Source organism: Furipterus horrens, unplaced genomic scaffold, assembly GCF_987537825.1.
Source record: "Furipterus horrens unplaced genomic scaffold, mFurHor1.1.pri manual_scaffold_12, whole genome shotgun sequence".
Classification (NCBI taxonomy): Eukaryota; Metazoa; Chordata; class Mammalia; order Chiroptera; family Furipteridae; genus Furipterus; species Furipterus horrens.
Window position 1 is genome coordinate 92,919,985 of NW_028327182.1, and position 19,495 is coordinate 92,939,479.

Consider the following 19,495-nt stretch of genomic DNA (forward strand, 5'->3'; position numbering starts at 1 on the left):
AGCCATGGACCTGCACAGCTCCCATGTCGCCACGAAAACGTCACAGGGAAGGACGGCTCCGTATGAAGCACACTTAATGGTCATTTGTTTTACTTCTGAAGGTGAAGGGTCTGTCTCGTCGTGGCCTTCAGACCAACCTTGTCGCTTTGGCTGGCACCTTCTGCTATGTTTCTAACCGATTCTCTGATGTACTTCTTCCCATGGGTCATGTCACTAATTTAAAATCGGTAGGGACAAAGACTGAAGCTCCTCATTGCCCCGAGGGGCGCAGGGGTGGTTTTCAATTACTCCTCTCTCCTGCCTGCCCTGCAGTCAGCCTATCAGAGAATCCTGCACTCTTTCCTTGGTAGCATTTCTTTCTTTTTTCTTTTTGGGTCAAGTTCTTCTGAGTTCTTGCACATCAACTTCCTCTTTCTAATCTATTTGGCAGAGGCATGAAAGAGTGAAAAGTAACATTTTCATTTTGAATTTTCATCTGCTCTTAAATGAAATGTCGCATTATGTATATTAGACTTGCACAGGACCTGAATTCCTTTTATATGTCCAGTCATAATATCTCTCTGCTCTTACATCTGGCCTCTTATATCGCTTCTTGTAATTTGTTTTGTTTTCTTTTTTTTTTTTCACTCTATCTCTTAGAAGATAAACTTTGTTCCTTGGTAATTCTTCACTTTTGATTGACTTTGTCTTTCAAAGTAATAAACATAAAACTTATTATCATAAAAATTTAATGGAAAAATAATAAGGTTTTGGTGGTAGATTTAAATGTGCCTGCCTATATTATATATAATATCAACATATCAATGCTCATTTAAAGAGATCCTAACATCAAGTACAAAATTAAATAAGTTCCAATATATAATTGGACATTGTAAGCTTAAAAGTCTCCAGGAAACTAATGGGTTAATAGTACCCTTCTGTTCAGGCGGGTAATATAATCATGGTATTCCTCTAATATGAAGAACATGGTTTAATAAATGAGAAATTATACAGGCACAAATGAAAAGCATGCCTGGAAAATGTGTTATAACATGATTCAAAGTGGTTTGAGTCATTTCCTTAGTGGGTCATCAGGACAGAAAATAAAAGTCAAAAGGAAAGTGTGGAGCCACTGAATGAAATTTTAATCAGATCAACGTCATACTTGGTAATCTTCATAGAAAAGAGGTTTGTTTCTTCAGTGTTTTACACAGTGTTAAAAACCTTCTTTGAGGTTAACAAAGCAAAGAATCAGAATAAAAAGAGCGTAATAGTTTCAGTGCTCAGTTTCCGACCCTCAGGCATATTTGAAACCGTGATTAGGGACATACGGACCCCTGGAAAAGTGTTTCTATTCTATGTAACCGGTCACAGCTTATGAAGGGAAAGCTTCTACTGCACAGGATATGCTGGTGCTCCCTACTTCTTATTATTTGTTGAACAAAGAGTGATTTACATCAAACTATAGGGAAAATGTTTAAATAAAATCTCTTGATGTCCTGCTTTCTACTTGTGTTTCTAGGCAAATCATTAAAAGAATGATCTAGAACACAGATTGCTTGCTTCAAGTCAGATGCACTGATTTCCAAGACAGTGAACCAATGAGAAGGGAGATTGGCTATATTTGGTCACATCTGCAGCCTTTTCAACATCCAAAGTTCCTACTTGAGAACTAAGACAATTTTAAGGTACGGATTCCTCTTCCTTCAGGCCAAATATAACTTCCTGGATTTAAAAGGCTTATGAAAGGTCTCACAGGAGTTCCTCAACATCAAACAACTCTTCCAAAAGGAGATTTTCAGATCGAACGCAAATGAATCCCACACTTGTGGATTAAATTACCTGGAAATACAGGAAGGCTAAAATTAACGACTGAGTTCAAAACAGTTTTAGTCACTTGGTAATGGTAAAGCAATAGATGGTTTGCCTAGAATTCACTTTAAGTTAAAATACTTAACAAAAAATGTCAAAAAAAACCCCAAATGAATTATTGTCATCTTCCTTGGATATGGCTCATGACCACTCACTTCATTACTTGGTCTATAATTGAGACTATATTTATTAAAGACCGCAAGAGTTCAAACAGCCCCAAATACTTGTTAGTATATATTTAAAAAAATGATATACATGAAGAGGGTGTTAACTATTGTCCAAGCATTTTGAACACCTGTAATTCACGGTCACTGTCTTCAGAATTTTCACTATTAAAGTTTGAATTTTAAATTCCACACCTGGAATATCTGTTAAATGCATATTTAGCAATGTGTTTATAATGAAGTAAACAGCTGTAAAAGCAGTTTATTTAAATGATGTGCTTCAGATAGTGACGCGGTGAAATACAACAATTCCTTGCAAAGCTTGTTCAAGCCGCAGGTCTGGGGTGGAAGCCCAGCACTGGTGCCGCTGGTGCCGGGACCACATCCGGGGACACACTGCCATAAGGCACTGGCTGGTGCCTTTCTTAGCCTCCATTTAACTTCAAGACTCTCCATCAAGACTGTATACCAACTCAGAAAATCGGAAGACTCCTGCTTACAGTCCCTGCCGGCAGCTCACTTCAAGTAGCCAATTTAGAACAAATGGAATTTCTGCAAAACAAGGCTCCATCCATCTGATCTCAGAATCCAAAGGTTTAGACACCTTTCGTTGTCCTGTGTCATCTCACTCTTAATTTTCACTGTTTTTTCCTTTGAATCCCACCTATTGGGTAAGAAATCCGTTTCCTTCCCCTTTCTAATCTCATTGCTACTTTTAAAAATCCACCACAGTGATTTTCAAACCGGCGAGCCGCAGACTTTTTAAGCGTGCACTACCTGGCTGTTTCGTCAGGCGCACTGACCTCTTTTCCCTTGGATCGTCAAATGAAAAATGACAACGGCCACACAACAGCTCGCCAATGTGAAAGATTCCAAATTATATATTTTTTGTCGGAGCAGCAAAAAAATACATATTTTTGGTGGGCTGCAGACGTTTGGTAATTAGTTTCTGTGTGCCCTAACGAGGAAAAGGTTGAAAACTACTGACCTACCATATTTACTAGCCTTTCTTGCTAAATTAGACACCATTATCTGTCCTGTTTTGGTTCTTCTTTGTCTCCTGTATCTGTATCTACATTTCCATGTGCTTATAAAGCGTTCGCCAACATCCTATCTTATCCTGCAAACATCTTCTTTAGGGGGTTCTCTTTCTTTTCTCTTCCAACTTAACACGTGGGTCTGTGAGCCACGTAGGAGTCTAGCTGATGATTCAACGAGGGAGGTTCCAACTTCCCAAAAGGTTTCGCCACTTTCTTTAGAGAGGTCACGCTATTTCTCGTCCCTCACCCTTTCTGGCTGGAGTAGTTTTAACAGGTTCTCTTTTCCTCTGAAAATTTTGCTTCAATTTATTACCTTTATTAGAATCTACATAGGAAGGAGTAGAGGTAGCTTATTTATTCCCTTTACCTTTTATCAGAGACTTCTGAAAAGTTCAATTCTAAATATTTGAAAAGCACTACACACACGCAAACACGCACAGACACACACACACACACCCCTTACCTCCCTATACATCTGCTATTTGGAAGGGAAGGAAAAGAACAGTATTTTTCTGCACAACTTCCCCTACCCTTGACTTTTCTCCCCCTTTAAGGTGCTCAGAACAAAGCAGTGCCCATTGGTGACGTTCACCGTCCTGGCGGCTATTCCTGTGAAGCTCCGACACACCTGACCAGGGTGGGGAGGTGGGGGCTCCTCATGTACAGAATAACATAAGGAGGAACAGTCTCTGGCCCGGGATCAGAACGAACAGAAATCCAGCATAACTAAAAAAAAAAAAAAAAAAAAAAAAAAAATCCCAAATGGAATCCTTCTTGTTACAGTTAAAGAGAGAGTTTCTTCTTGCCGCCTTCAGATACTGTTTTACAACACGCTTCCCAGGGTGGGAGAAGGACACCCCGGAAGGGCACTTAACTGGAACGAGGAGAGGAGAGAGCGCCGTACTGCTCCTCGTGGGTTAAGCTCCTCACCAGCCCCCGTGCCGGCGGCAGGACCGGACAGAGGCTGTGCGCACCGAAGGCCAGAAGTCCGTGAACGGAGCTGACAACCGAAAAGCCCCGTCTCCAGAACTGATAAAATGGTACGATGATGAAGAAATAATACAACTTACCCTAATGTTTATATTTGTCTCTTTGCATTTTGATCATTTTGTCTCTGCTACTTCCTAAATAGGATGAGTCTAGAAAAGGCTTATGTGCACGTGTGTGTGTGTATACTTTCTAACAGTTGGCCAGAGGTGTGTTCAGAGTGATTTAATTATTTTGCTTCTAACATAAAAGAATACATTTATTATAATATGTTTAACTGAAAATGTTTTATAGAAAGTAATATACTATATATCCCTGACTTGTAAAAAGAAAATACTTTATATTTCTACTAATTAAACTCACTCTTCTTTTCTAACCTTTAAAGTAATTACGGTACTCATTTTTAAAGGCAAATATTTTAAATAAGAAAATTAAACATCCCCCAAGTGAGTCATCAACACGAGGATGTAAATGACATATGTTGACGTGAAAACAAAAGAACGACTGTGTAATGATTCTGGCTGTGACGCCGGGAGTTGGTGAGACTGATAAACTACCTCACGCTGGTAGCCTGTTGGGATCTCCAATCTATTACACTTTTGAATTGATGTGCCATTATCTTTGGGCAACTTTCACTCTAGGAGGTGATCCCGGTGAGAAAAATGTCTTAAATGAAAAGCTTATAAACAAGATACATTTCACTGCTGTTACCTGAATTAATAGGCGCCATTAGTGAATGAACAAAAAGTGGTTTGAGAAAAAAAATGTTAACATTTTTACCAAAACAGTTGCCATATAAATGCATGAATAATGATAGATTTTAGCAATTGCCTCTGTATCAACTTGTAATTATATTAAATATACTGATATATTCATTTTAAGCAGAGCAATATATGTTAATTGATCTCTGAAGATTGGGAGGCAGAATTCTAGAGACTATTAAGGCGATTTGTGGGAAATATATTTTAGTGAATTCTTTACTATCTTTTACGTTTACTTTCCAGTCTTAAGCGAGAGACCGAGAAAATGGGAGCCTACCCACAGCTGTATATATAAAATAGATAGCGCTACAAAAGGAAGTGAAGTATTTTTATTTATTTATTTATTTATTTGTTTTTAGAGAGAGGGGAAGGGAGGGAGAAAGAGAGGGAGAGAAACATCACTGTGTGGTTGCCTCTCATGCACCCCCGACCTAGTCATGTGCCCTGACTGGGAATTGAACCAGAGACACTTGGCTCGCTGGCCGACGCTCAATCCACTGAGCCACAGCAGCCAGGTGGAAGTGAAGTATTTTTTTTTTTTTTTTCAGATTTAATGTGTTTTATTGATTAAAATATTACATTTGTGCCAATTTCCCTTCCCTCTGCTCCCCTCCACCCGGTGGCCCCCCTCCCTCCAGTTGTCCCCCCCTTTTAGATTATGTCCATTAGTTGTGCATACAGTTCCTCCCAACCTCTCTCCGTCTATTCCATTCCCTCCTACCTTGATCCCCAATTCCTATATCATCTCCCTCCCTTTCCCCATTCCCCCTCCCTGTTTACCTCCCCCCAATATGCTTCCCGTACCCACAGTTCCTTTTCCACTCTCGTTGCCTATTTAGTTTGCCTTTGTTTCATCTCCCTAGCTTCTGTTTTTTTAAACCAGTCCCTTTAACATCTCATATAACAGTGGTTTGGATCTAATGAACTCTTTCAGTTTTATTTTGTCCTGGAAACACTTTCTCTGTCCTTCTATTCTGAATGACAATTTCGCTGGATAGAGTATTCGTGGTTGTAGGTTTTGGATTTTCATTACTTTGAATATTTCTTGCCAGTCTCTTCTTGCCTGTAGGGTTTCCCTTGAGAAGTCAGCTGATAGTCTAATTGGAACCCCTTTGTACATAATTCTTTTCTTCTCTCTTGCTGCTTTTAAGATTCTCTCTTTATCTTTAATTTTTGACATTTTGATTATAATGTGTCTTGGGGTGGTTCTCCCTGGGTCCAGTCTCTTGGGAACTCTCCTTGCTTCCTGGACCTGCAAGTCTATTCCCTTCCCCAAGTCTGGGAAGTTCTCCTTTATTATATTTTCACTCAATTTTTCAAGTTCTAGTTCATCTTCCTCATTCTCTGGCAAACCAATGATTCTTATGTTGGGCCTTTTATAGCTGTCCCAGAGGTTTCTGATCCTCTCATTGTTGCTTCCCATTTCCTCTCTCTGCATTGGTTGACTGCTTGTTCCTTCTCCATATTCCAGTTTGTTGAAATGAACTCTGGATTTTTTTTTCTCACCATCTATCTCGTATTCGGTTTTGTTCCTTTCGTTATGAGTGTTTTTCGCTTCTTTCTCATCTTTTTCCTGCTCTTTTGTGAATTCTGTAAGCCACCTGATGACAATGGCCCAGAACTGAGCCTCTGACAGGTTTCTTATCTGTTCATCTGTCAGGTTCTCTATCTGCTGCCTGGTGAGTTGTGTCACCGGTATTTCTATAGTTGCCTGCCTCATTCTGACAGATGCGTTTTGTTTTCTTGGGCCGGCTGTCGGGGGCAGTGCCTGTGTACTTGTCACAACCCAGCGACCGGCGCCTGCCTGTCCACGACCTATTTCGCAGCCCTGTGGTGCTTTCTGTGGGGGCGGGGGTCCAAGATGGATTCACACAGTTATTCAGCTAGGAGACCGGGATCCGTCCTCCCGCCCCCCTGGGCCTCACTGTTCAAGGCCATGCGGTGGCCGCTCTCCCCAGCGCTGGGGTCGCGCACTGCCAGGGGCTTGACTGCCGCCGGGATTTTTCGCCGCCCGCCGCTGTCCCAGGTGCGACCGCAAACAGCGCTGCCCTCTTTAACTCTTACCTGCCCAAATGGCACCGCTGGTTTATAACTTCATATGTTGGACTTCCGTGTAGTTTTATTTTCTGGAATTTCTAGTTATCCTTTGTTTTGAAGTAGTTGTATTCCTCTCTAGTTGTAGAGGGAGACCTAGCGTGTCCGTCTAAGCCTCCATCTTGGCCGGAAGTCGGAAGTGAAGTATTTTTATTATGACTTATTTTAATTTAGAGGTGCCTAGACTCAAGTACCAAGTCATAATACAGAGTTTGCCTGGGAGCATTAAGAACTGAACAATATTATGCAGAATAATATGTAGAATATTTTTTTATGATTACCAAGAAGGCTAAAATAGCTTAACATGCTCTGCTTCACATTTTAGTTATTCTAGTGGTTTAGCCATGGCATCAAGTGCATGAGTCTATATTAGGTATTTCCTTACATGTTTTAGGCTACCAATTACACCTACTGTTGGTAGATATTACATACTAAATATATTACACTTAAAATGTACATGATAAAGAACATCCTAAAATTCCTATGTACTATTTGCACAAGACAATCTAATTGTTAATGCATTTAATTACTGATGGCCATCTATGCTTAATACTGTTCAGCAGAGTTCTTTCTGGAAGGTTCAGGTGGAAGTGATCTAGATAAAGAGAAGAATTTCAGGTATAGATGTACGTTCATGAAAAAGAAAAGAATTTCAGGGTTGTAAGAGACGCTGAAGCGACCCTAGCCAATCAGATAAGTAATGGTGAACAGAAGAATTTAACAAATCAGAACAGAAAGCAATCAGTCTAAAGAGTGGAAAGTTGTTTAAATAAAGCTTACTTAGCGCCTATTTACTGCGTGTAAAATATTACCTAATTTAAACTTCTCAAAGTCTCTGCTATCTGTGTGTGTGTGTGTGTGTGTGTGTGTGTGTGTGTGTGTGTATGCGCTTGTATAAAATCTACCTTTTTAAGATGAGGAAACTGAGCCTTAATATGTCAGCGTTGATACAGAGACAAAGCCAGGCCAGTTTTGCCTTAAAACTTATATTCTTAACCAGTTACATAATATAATAGTAGTTTCTATATGTGCAATGTGTCTTAATTCTTGTGTACAACACACTTCTATTTGCATTTATGGCTTATCTAAAAAATAGGAAAGATGACTAAGCTTTTATCATATTTAATACACTGATGACCATGGAGCTCACACTCAGACCTTCTGGTGCAAAGCCATGGAAGAGTTCTCCAAGGATCAGAGGTGACAGGTAAGCCCTCACCTCACAGCTTTCGTAGCTTGTGCATGATTAATTACAAGATTCTTTAAAATACTTGGGGATGAGTTTTGCAGTGATTTCGGATACCTTTTTTAACCATATAAATGTTAGCTCGTTAGCTCATGGCAAAGTACCCCAAAATAATTATAAACCTTAAAAATGAGTTAAATATCTAAAAAGGAGGAAGTTCCAAATTGTTGATCTTTTCTGTGTGACAAATGGCCCTCAGTAGTTGTCTACTAAGAATATGTTTTTTAAAAACTTATTATTAATCTTTGCCTTTCAGGTGAAGATAGAACTCAAGAATGAGAAAGTACTGCTTCTCTAAAGAAACTCTTAGTATAGAGAGGATATTTTTAAGACTTACATTTGGAAATATTCTCATCAATCTATGATTCTGTTGCCAAGAAAAATGATTGTCATTTATAACAATTTTCAATTTTCTAAGCTGCATAAAGTCTGCAAAATGTGTTACTTTAGTGGGTTTTGTTCTTGCTCATTTAAAAATGTGGAAATGCAATAATAGCTTGCAATTTGTTTGCTGGAAGGTCAGAAAAACTAGCCAGATTTCAATAGATATTGTATAAACGCAGCAGTATTTGGAATCTAAAAAAGTCGAATTCATAGAATCAAAGAGCTCCCAATCTCAATGGGCCTGTAAAAAGAATGAAAAAGATTAGATAATCTCTAAGATCAATTCCAATTCTGAAATTTGTTCTGGAACAACGTCTATCCTTCTCAACAGCCGCCCAGACTGCTCCAGGTCCTCTCTAACCAAGCTGTGATTTTCGTGGTGGAACATTGGAAGACTTCCATACATACCTACTCAATGAAGACATGCATTCAGCCTTTATTTTATGAAATATCACTGCCCCACCACCATCACAAGTAATTCCTTCCCATATCATTTCTGTCTCCTTTTCCTGAAACAAATCCTGTCTGTGGACAGGTCAGTTCCTCTGACCTCCTCTAGGATGTCACTGGCCCCAATTAAATGGATAAGAAGTGATTATTCCCACAATACAAAAATACCTATCTCAAAGCTGAAAGTCTGTTGTTCACACAAATTAGTCAACATGTAAGTCCCTGGTAGATGTCATTCACCCTTATAAACACTAAGTCAACTGACATACTTTAAAATGTGAGCATAAGAAAGGAGAAAGGAAAAGAAACTAAAGCGCTAGGTACCTCACATATGACTATTCAATAAATAAATTCCTATAAAACCTTTGTGAAGTATTATCAAGCTTATGTTATGAAAATAAACAAACAAACAAACAGGTACAAGTGTATGAGTAACCTGCCCACGTGAGTAAGGTGTGGAGAGTTTTAACACAGATCTGTCTGTCCCCAAACCAATGCTTTTTCTAGCACCCCATGACCAGAGAGAAGCGGTGTTACGTCAGCGCAGGATGGGACTGGAACAGGGTGGCTTCTGGTAGGACTTTAAGTGGTTCAGGAAATGGGGTGAGATGCTAAGGAATCATAAAGAGGGCCAGAGCAGAATGTATTAAGTGTAGTTGGTTAATTGCATGTCCATGAATCTAGTCTTACGGGCTAAGAAGTAACGGTCCTGAGGAGGGTGTAGCAAGCAGGCTTGAAATTAAATGAGAAAGTAAAAACAGGCAAAAGTGTGTCAAGGCAAAAGAAAGACAAGCAGGCCAAGGGAAGCAATTACCTTTGACAGGGTATCTGTTCATTGGTAAGGAAACTAGAGGATAAAATTTTAGAGGAAAAAAATACAGTTTTAAAAATGGACAAGAATTAATTCTAGGAAAAGATAAAATCACTGTGTAGTAACCATGTTAAGTAGAGATAAAACACATACACATTAAAGAAAGAGCACTAAAACATATTTTCACAGACAATATTAGTGAAGAGTAAAAGAATAAAAAAAACCTCACAAAACAGCTGCCGAGGAAGAAAAGTGCCCGGAATGAATAGCGCATATTTAGAAAAAAGATTATGATTAAATCAGTTATTAGCTGGGACCTCAGGAACGAATGGCACAGATTGTCTACTTTGATCACGTTCAGAGAAGTGACTAGAAATGTGTTAGAAGTAATTAAAAATTCATTTCCCTGGGTACTATGGAAATTAAGGTTATCATATATGAATATTTTTACAGATCGCTGGTTACCCCAAACCAAACATTATCACAGTATACAGTACTTGCAATGATTATTTTTACCATATTTACTGATTGAGTTTAGAGAGAAGGAGAGAGAGAAAGAAACACTGATTTGTTTCTCCATTTACTTCTGCATTCACTGGTTGCCTCTTCTCTGTGCCCTGACCAGGGATCAAACCCACAACCTTGGCGTATCAGGATGACGCTCTAACCGACTGAGCTACCCGGCCAGGGCTCATTTGGTAAAATTACCCTTTTAAAACCCATTTAGGCCTACAGCAAATGACTAGTGCATACTTTCTGGGTGTCTTAACTGCTGTTCCAAGCAAACTGGTTCACCTCAACGAAACCAAATCCCTCTCATGCTACTGCGTCGCGCCTTCGTCACGTTCCAAAGATGCCTAAGCTCTCGAGGCCTTGAATAGGTGGAGGTCTGACTGCACCTACTGAGGGGGGGCTGTACTCATTCATTCCCAACGTTCCATTAATTAAGTGTTTCAGAATACGAATCGTCCCCTTCCACGATCATGTGAAGACTTTTTGTTCTTTTCAAGAACAAAGTGAGCTGGTGTGGGGCTCCTTCCTCCAAAAAGTCACCTCCTTCTGGTTGAGTCGTGTGGATAGTGAAACAACTAAGAGGCTTTATTCTGGTAACACCACGATTTCTGCTTAGCCTACCTAAGAATAAAGGTAAATTTGCTCTTTATCACTATAAACACTCCAGTTAAGACAAAACGCTTTCCTTATCCATCAGAAAGAAGAGAGCAATGTGATGACGAAAGATAGGTGTTCAACTGTTAATCAATTAGGTTATTTTAGCCTACGCAATAGTTATTATTATTATTATTATTAGTTCATATTTTTAAAAACTATTTATGGAGCATCTGTCATGTGCCAGGTGCTTTACTTCCATTATTTCACTTAATGCAACAACTATTTTGAGTAGGCATTATCACTGCACTGAAATTGACCTTGGATTTCAATAACTTTAGATGATTAGATAGATAGTTTAAGTGAGGGTCTTGGATTAAAACCCAGGCCTGTCTGCATGGCGCATGCGCCTCTCCTGATGCTCACCTGTGCTTGTTTTCCCCCAGCGCTGCTATGATTGGCTCATGAATACAGACAGCAGCACCGACTCCTGGGAACGACTCATTTTAAATATTGCCAGGATGCCGGCTCAACAACCAAGGTGAGGCTGTGGCGTTACAGTGGGTAACAACCATCTCACACTTAAAAGTCTTGCTGGGCCATCACTTACCTCGGCAGTCACCTTTGAAAATCCCATACATGATGGAACGAGGTCTCTAGTTCAGTGAATGGTTTTGGAAAGCAAGTTGTAATGCTGCTGGAGACACATGATGTTCATTCTTTGAGTAAATTCAGGACCGAACTTTATCATGGTTTTACATTTTAGTGACTATATGGGCTACCTTTAAGTCTAACATTTTGCATTAAAAAATGAAATTTGAACTCCTTAACAAATTTCATTCATGATGGTAATGCTCCCTATTGTTCTCTTAAGATGGTGAGAAGAAAATAAAGACAAACATTTTATGCACTATTTTAGGAGTCACATAGTTTGGAGGTCAACAGAGACTTCTTCTGTGAAGGGGCTGACAAAGGGTTAAACGTTTGCTAGGAGCCGGCAATAGAAACGGGGACAAGTTCAAGTTGGGAGTCACACCTGTATCCAGCTAATGGCCGCTTTTCCCCTGCCCCTCGCTGATCTCTGTCTGATTCTTTCCCGTAGGTAGAAGACAGCAGGCGCACGGGCTTCGAAGCAACCTGACCGTTGGGAATAGAATTCAGCAGGACGACCTCCCATCCCGCTTGCCTGGGAGAGCCCCGGTTTATGCCTGCCATTCCAGTCCAAGTGTTCAGCTCTCCCTTCATGCTCAGACTGCCCTGGCTGATGATAACTGTATGGTCACCATAGCGCACTGGCACTGCAGCAGGGCTATAATAGCTTCCTCCTCTCACGGAGACACAGTTTTTAAGCCACAAACTGAAATGCGCCTTAAATGTAAACACTTCCTAGCAAATCACGCCACACACAGCTCACTCTTCCCTTCTTCCTGTGATTCTTACAGGTGCACGCACATCCCTCTGTAGGCCGTTTAAGAGAGACCAGACATCATTAACGATGCAATATTTCAAAAGATCTAGGACCCAACTGACTTTTACTATTTATGGTATGTAATTTTAGATGAGTTTACAGGCTTTTTTGTTGTTATTGTTGTTATTTCTTTTTAACAAATGGAGATGGTGAGACTTTTAAATATTAATTAAGAATTTCTAAGCGTAGGCCCGGGTCCAGTTTTGAAGTTTGTATTTAGTAACCTTGGCTTCTTCCCTTCTGCATCTCCTTTCCATATTCCGTGAGATTCTCTTTCCTTACAGGTACCCTGGGGTCTCCCCAAACTTTAGCAAAGGGTGAGGCATCTCACAGCAAACTTCAATCAGTGGGTTGCCTGTCTGGGGATATTTTACTTAATACCTTCAATTATGGAGACTCTTACCACTTAGTACCTTGCTCAAGTAGCTGGTCATCACATGTAGGGGGAGGTACAGGGTTTCTCTGGGGAAAACTGCCGCTGGTCCCACACAGCCTCAGTGTGGGGGTGGCTGCCTAGACTTCCGGTAGGCAAGGTCAAGAGGCCTGATGCCTGAGGGACTGCCTTGCCTTCCTCTTGACCCACAGAGTGTGAAGATTAAAGCAGGAGACAAAAGGGAGTATCAGTTTAGTAAATTACACTCCTGTTTTTAAAGATGCAGCCATTGATTTCACATTAAAGCGGCCCAGGACATCTCGATGTTTAAATTAAACATGCAATAATAAAAAGGTAACTTAATATGCGATTTCATACATTAATAATTAGCAAAGCATTACTGAACTACAAGGTAAAAAGCTATGGGAACATAACTAATGAACTATCGATGCCAGAGTACACTTCATAATAAAACAAGAGTTTAATAAATGTTTTATTAAATGGTTACAAATGAACCATTTGGTTAACGTCTAATAGGGAATGGCTAGGCTACTTAATTCACATATATAAATGAGGACCTCTCAGGCAATTAACTTTATAATTGCTGAAGGTCAGGGCTTCTCGATGAGAGCTCGCGACTGTAGTCCACCTTCCAGTGCTGTGCTATCCTGGGTCAAGGCTAAGGTTTTCCTTAGCTGCTCTAGTCGGGTCGTGGCCATTCTTATGCATTGAAGCAACTGAAGGAAAAAATAAACAAAGGAGAAGCCATAGGCTATCAAATGGCCTGACAGTGAATTATAGAAAATAAAAGAAATTGGGAGCTCAAAGAAAAGGACTTTTAAGGAAAATTCCAAGCAAGCGTTGGTATTATATCTAGGTATGGATGGTTATTTATAGGTAATGATGAGGTAATAAAGATGTGCTTATAAAGTGCAAGTGCTTGTCGGGGTCTTCACGTGACTTGAGGAGATCTGAAACTCTCTGGGGACCACAGAGAGGAACTACCCTGTCTTCTGAGCAGAAATGTTCAGGACACAGTAACGTCGTCTGTCTCCAGCAGTGGCAAATGTTAAATTCATTAGAGAAAGGAAACGAACACTTCTCTGGAAGCTAGAAATGGCAGGTGAAAAAGCTGCTTTTGAACAAATCAAAATGAAAGCGATACTAAGACAGGACAAGGTAGGAAAGATTTGTTTCTCCTCTACAGCTTAGAGAAACTGAAATTCTCCAAGTTACCAAGATTTTCCCCGGATTATGATATCCCAGTTTGTCACCAACGACTATCAATACGCTGTCAGGAGCCCTTAGCTACACACACCCAATTTCATACCTTATAGCTTATATCCTTTAAAAGGCAGTTGCAGAAAAGGGAGACCCAGGAAAATGAGTGTATGTAAAAATAAATAAGCCAAAGATGAAGCTATACAGCAGATTAAAAACTTGTTCAGAGCAGACACAATCTAGATAAAGTTAATATAGCTGGCACTGGGCCTGAGAATCATGCTCAACAGGGAACCTGAACTAAATAAGGGAAAATCAATGATAAGAAGACTGGATCTTCATCTCCAGAGTTCCAGCCAGGCGAGCCTATTAGAGAACCCACAGCAGTACCGCCGGTGCGCGGTGAGGTGTGCACACCGCTGCCCGGGTCGATGTTATTCTGCACCTGCCAGGGGAAACGCCATGTCTTTCGAGTAGCAACAGTGTCGGGCGTGGACAGTGAAAATGAGAAAGTAATTTCTCATTTTTTAGAGTCATTCTTCTTTATAGATATATGAGATAATATTGTCTGGTAGATTTTCTACCTATGCCAGCTCATGAGACTTATAAAATGTAATTCCAATGATGGTTTGATAACAGTATTGCTTTGAAATGGAATTTTGCATGGCATTGCTTTGATATCACCCTGAGAGTGATTTCTGAATAGAGAGAAATCTGCTGCCATTTCACATATATAGCTACAATGGCTGCTTAACTTTTTCACTAACCAAAATTCATTAGTATGATTTGAGGAATAACAAGAACACACCTTATCTTTCTCCAAACTATTCCAGATCTCTTCACTACAAGATATGGCTTCAAGGAACAGCAATTCTCCAACTGACACTCACAATTTTTGAGTTTTTTGTGCTATAGAGAACATCCCTAAAATTAAACATGCTTCTGATGACTTAACTTGACATATTTCATAAACATTTGTCAAAAAAATTATTGTCAACTACAATGCAATTATCCATATTCAATTTGATGACTCAACTGTAAAATTACTTTTTTCCTAACAAAATGTTTCCAAATGACAGTCGTGAATCAGTGTTGATTAGTTGTTCCGTGTGTGCTAATTAATTACACTGGGTAAATTTAGCTTGGTGCTAATAACAGGGGGGAAAAAAAATCTGTGTACGTGACTCCATCTCCAGTGAAGAAGTCTGCTGCTTGCCCACTTCTCCTCTACCTTCTCTTTCTGATTTCTCCCAGAAGAGTGTTCAGTAACACAAAGTCCACGATATACCTCAATGACTCTTGGCTGACATGACAGACGAAAAGATAAAAGCATTCTGTAACCGTGTTTTTTGGTCAAGAATAAAGAAAAGGCAGCAAGATCTTTACTGTGGACACCGAACTCTGAGGACCTCCTGCCAGCTCACCCTCAGGGCCACACTGGTTTCAGTCACGCATTTAATGGGAAAGAAAAGGGAGGACGGTACACACTGTGAGACCGTTTCTTCTTCCAGGTGCTGATTTAAAAGTTGACCTCAGAGGCGGTCGGGGGTGGTCTGCAGAGCAGGGCATTTTAGGGGACACTCACCCAGAATGTCTAGAGTCCTTGATTTCTGGCATTTATGTGGTGAGGCTTTGTTCTAATGGGAGCTTAGGGCAGAGTAGAAATAAATAGGAATGGGAATGTTTGGGGATCTTGGCTGCAGAGCTGCCGATGAGAGAGCCGTGAGGTAGGACCCCACACTCTTTGCTTGTGGGACACATGATGTAACGGAGACATAACTGTTGAGTTTCTGTCCAAAGACAGAAGAGAAAGCTTTTTGTTCCTGGAGATATTTCATAATGAAATGGATCAGCTCAAAACACCTCCTACTGGTCTGTACTTTGGTAGGAACAGGTAGCCACTGTGGGGCAACTAGAAGTCATCACTCAAGAAGTTCATGGGAACACCAGCGTGTGTACAGACAAGAGCAGGCAGCTGGCGATGCCTCTGGAAGGGAGGGCGTCCTACAGAAATGGGGGGGCTGTTTGGACGGATACAGATTACTGGCAGAGGATAGAAGTTTTAGAATGGGAGCTCTCACATCATCCTCAGGAAGAATTTCCTAGTGGACTGTTTTAGAGTGGATGGCATATTTTAGGGGAGAACGAGGGGAGAAACTTTAACAGGGGGAGAAACTTTAATGAGTGGGTCCCTCTCATACTGCAAGAAACTAAAATAGCCCTAACGAGCAGTCACCTGATGTGTGCTGAAGTACAGTGCCTGGGAGGTCACTATGAAGTTGTGATGTAAGGGACACAGTCCAGTCCGTGAAAAGTAGGGATGTCGAGTACCAAGCAGATGCTAAACATGTTCACAGAGCTGTGGGACTGAGAACCACATTTAACATCCCCATCCTTTTCTAAACATGTATGATGATTTGTACACAAGAAAAGAAAAGCAATCATAAGGACAATTTCATTGGCCCAGCCCTCAAAAAAATCACCAATAACCTGGAACTGTTCTGAGAAAGTCAAACTAGAGTATATAGGTTTGATAGATTTTCCTTTGTAAGAAAAGGGTGGGACATGTCTATCTGAAAATTTTGTTGACTACAGCAGAATACGCGCTCTCCGCGTGGCCCTGATGCTCCGGCAGTCCGGAGGCCTCCCAGCGCGGAGTTACCTGCTTTCCAGTGGTACATTACTGCCAAGGACCCAGCTGTCCTGCAGCTGGACGGACTCGGGTGTGGTTTGCAGTTCGGCGGGCAAAGCAGCCGGCGGGGCCGGACTCTGGTTCCTTCTATTCGTCAGGGAGTTTCTGTTGAGAGAAGTGATGGACGGGTGATGCTGAGCCGAGTGCTGCTTATGGGCAGGCGGCAGGGGCTGCAGGGCGGACTGGCCTTGGTTGTTCGCAGGTTGCTCTGGAAATGAAGAAGAACACTCATTACGTATCTGCGTGCGCACCTCCATACCTACGCACGCTGCCGAGTGCACGGGGATCTGCGGTGCCCGACTCAGAATTCAAAACTGCATATGAATCCACAGCCTAATACATTTGCATATTATTCTATTAAGCGGGTGTTCGGTGACATTCTCTAAGAGCAAGTTTATCCTTGATACCCAAAGTTCTAATGAATATACAACAGATGGTAAAACTGCTTTTGGTTTTAATTTGTTTCAGATTTTTTTTTCATCTGGTTTTATTAACACCTACAGAAAACAGCAGCTGACAGTTCCCCTAACGTGCCTTTAGATGTCAGCTTTTTTGAACAAACCAACCCTGAAATTAAATGGGTAATTTCAGTAGAACACAAAGGTTTTCGAAATGCGTATAATCCCTATAATTATTTAATGGAATTTTTTAAAAGCTTTATTTAACTTCAGTAAGTTATTACAAGCTAGTTGCTAAACAGCAGTAGACTCCTCCAGTTTAGTGCATTCCAAATACGGCAGACCTGCACCGTGACCCACTAATAGACACTAAGTATTCTTACGGTACATCTGCACTGTGATCCACTAACAGACGCTGAGTATTCTTACGGCAGATCTGCACTGTGATCCACTAACAGACGCTAAGTATTCTTGAGCAGAAGGTTACTCTGTGAGGCAGATGTTATTTCATGGATACTTAACAGACTGAATCACATCTGATCACTGCGTCAGAAGACTCATATACTTAATGGCCGTTACATCCATTAGAACACACGCAGAACAGAATTTCCAATTTCCCAGCGTGCAGTAGAACGACATTTTGGAGGAAGTCCTAGGTGGTCAGAGCGATGAGGGCCACAGGGTCAGTGGTACGAAGATTTTGTTCTGAACCAGAATTTGATTCACAAAGAATCCAGTGACTTCAAACTGTAAACACAATGCTAGACTGTTACCAGGAAAGAATCCCCTAAAGCTAAGAAGCCTTAAGTTAAAGTTCACAAATTCTGAGACCTAGTTTTCACCTAGTTTTGGAAATGCTAGAATTCACAAACACTACGTTTGAGGAAACAGACCGATGGCTCCTTTATTTGATGTCAAATTTATTGTGGTTCCACACACAAATGATGTTAACTTTTTACTAAATGCAGTTCGAAGGGCACTATAATTGTAAAGTGAGGTATTAAATTATACTATTAATATCAATGCACATATTAAAGGGAATAGGAAACATAGTGATTATCTTCCATCTACAACATGAACTTCGGCGGTGATTAAGCCAAATAAGGTAGCCTAACATTGCCATTCTGGTTGCGTGAAACGAATACATGATATATTATAGTTTGAACAGATATTATCAAATCTTTTTACAGGATACAACAATTAAAATAACTCCTCCTGTAGTATAGATCAGTAGTTACTGCAGGTTTCTAGTGGCCTCTAATTATCCACATCATATCATTTAACAACTAGTAATTTCTTACTCTTGAAACGAGGGATGGAGATGTCACCTTCCTAAGAGCTGCTTCCTGCCTGGTCTCTAGCCTTGCCGATCCCCATACTAGAAACTAGAGAAATCTTGTTCAGCCATTGCTTCGGTGCTCCTGAGAAATTATCTGTCTAAATCTCAGTTAAATTGAAATTTGCCTTTGAGGGAAGGGCAGGGTTAAATGAGCACATAGTGTTTACGGTGTTAGGAAAAAAAATAAAACTAACAGTTAAAAATTCATAGAAGATTTATTATTCAGGTACCTATAGTAATTAATTAGCTTTGCCTTCCCCTGCACTAGTGCACAGGATTAGAATCTCTATGGGGTCTTTAAGGAACGTTTCAAGAAGCTGCTTATTGGATGATATAAAAAGCTCCAGTTACCAGGACCTAGACTAGGTTGGTGTTAATGGAATCAAAACAGACAAAAAACATTTCAAAGGCAAAAATCTAAGATTGTGCCTAAAGAGAAGAAGAAAGTTGGGTCAGATGACTCCGTGTTTTAACCATGACTCCATGAAGGAGTGATGTTATATAATACATAATTTATTTCATATATCATATATCATATACAATTTATGCCATATATCATATATAGAATATATAGTCCATTCCATATATCATATGTAATTTATGCCATATATCATATATAGAATATAGTTCATTCCATATATCTATATATAGTCATATATAGACTATAAATTAGTCCATATATCATATAGAGACTATATAATTTAGTCCGTGTGTTATATACAGAATATATAATTTAATCCATATATCATATATAGAATGTATAACTTATTCTATATAATATACAATATATAATGAATTCTGTAGATTCTACACATAAAATAAAGTGCATAGCAGACATTATACCATGTAGAGAAAAGAGCACTGCAGTAGAAATCACAGTATCACAGTTAGTTCTGTCAGGCATCATCACAGGGAACCCCCATTTCCTCATCTGTAATATGGAAATAATAACACCCCATCTAACCACTGGTGCATTTGAGGGATCTAGGGAAAGGCGCTCCTTCATCTGTTTATTCTGCACCCAGTCAGCCCACAAGCGGGGATCAAGCCTGTGTGTCCCAAGGACGCGCTGCCCATGATGGGAGAGTGCTGTGGACACAGTAAAGCAT

General features: G+C 40.2%; 1 protein-coding gene across 1 annotated transcript in view; it reads right to left on the minus strand.

Annotated features, from left to right (window-relative positions):
* The window catches only part of TENM3 (teneurin transmembrane protein 3), a 296,626-nt gene that overhangs the window by 152,479 nt on the left and 124,652 nt on the right, over window positions 1–19,495 (minus strand). The window contains exon 2 of the mRNA XM_090258721.1: window positions 16,620–16,857. The gene's annotated coding sequence lies outside the window, so the exon portion shown is untranslated. The remainder of the gene's footprint in view (window positions 1–16,619; window positions 16,858–19,495) is intronic.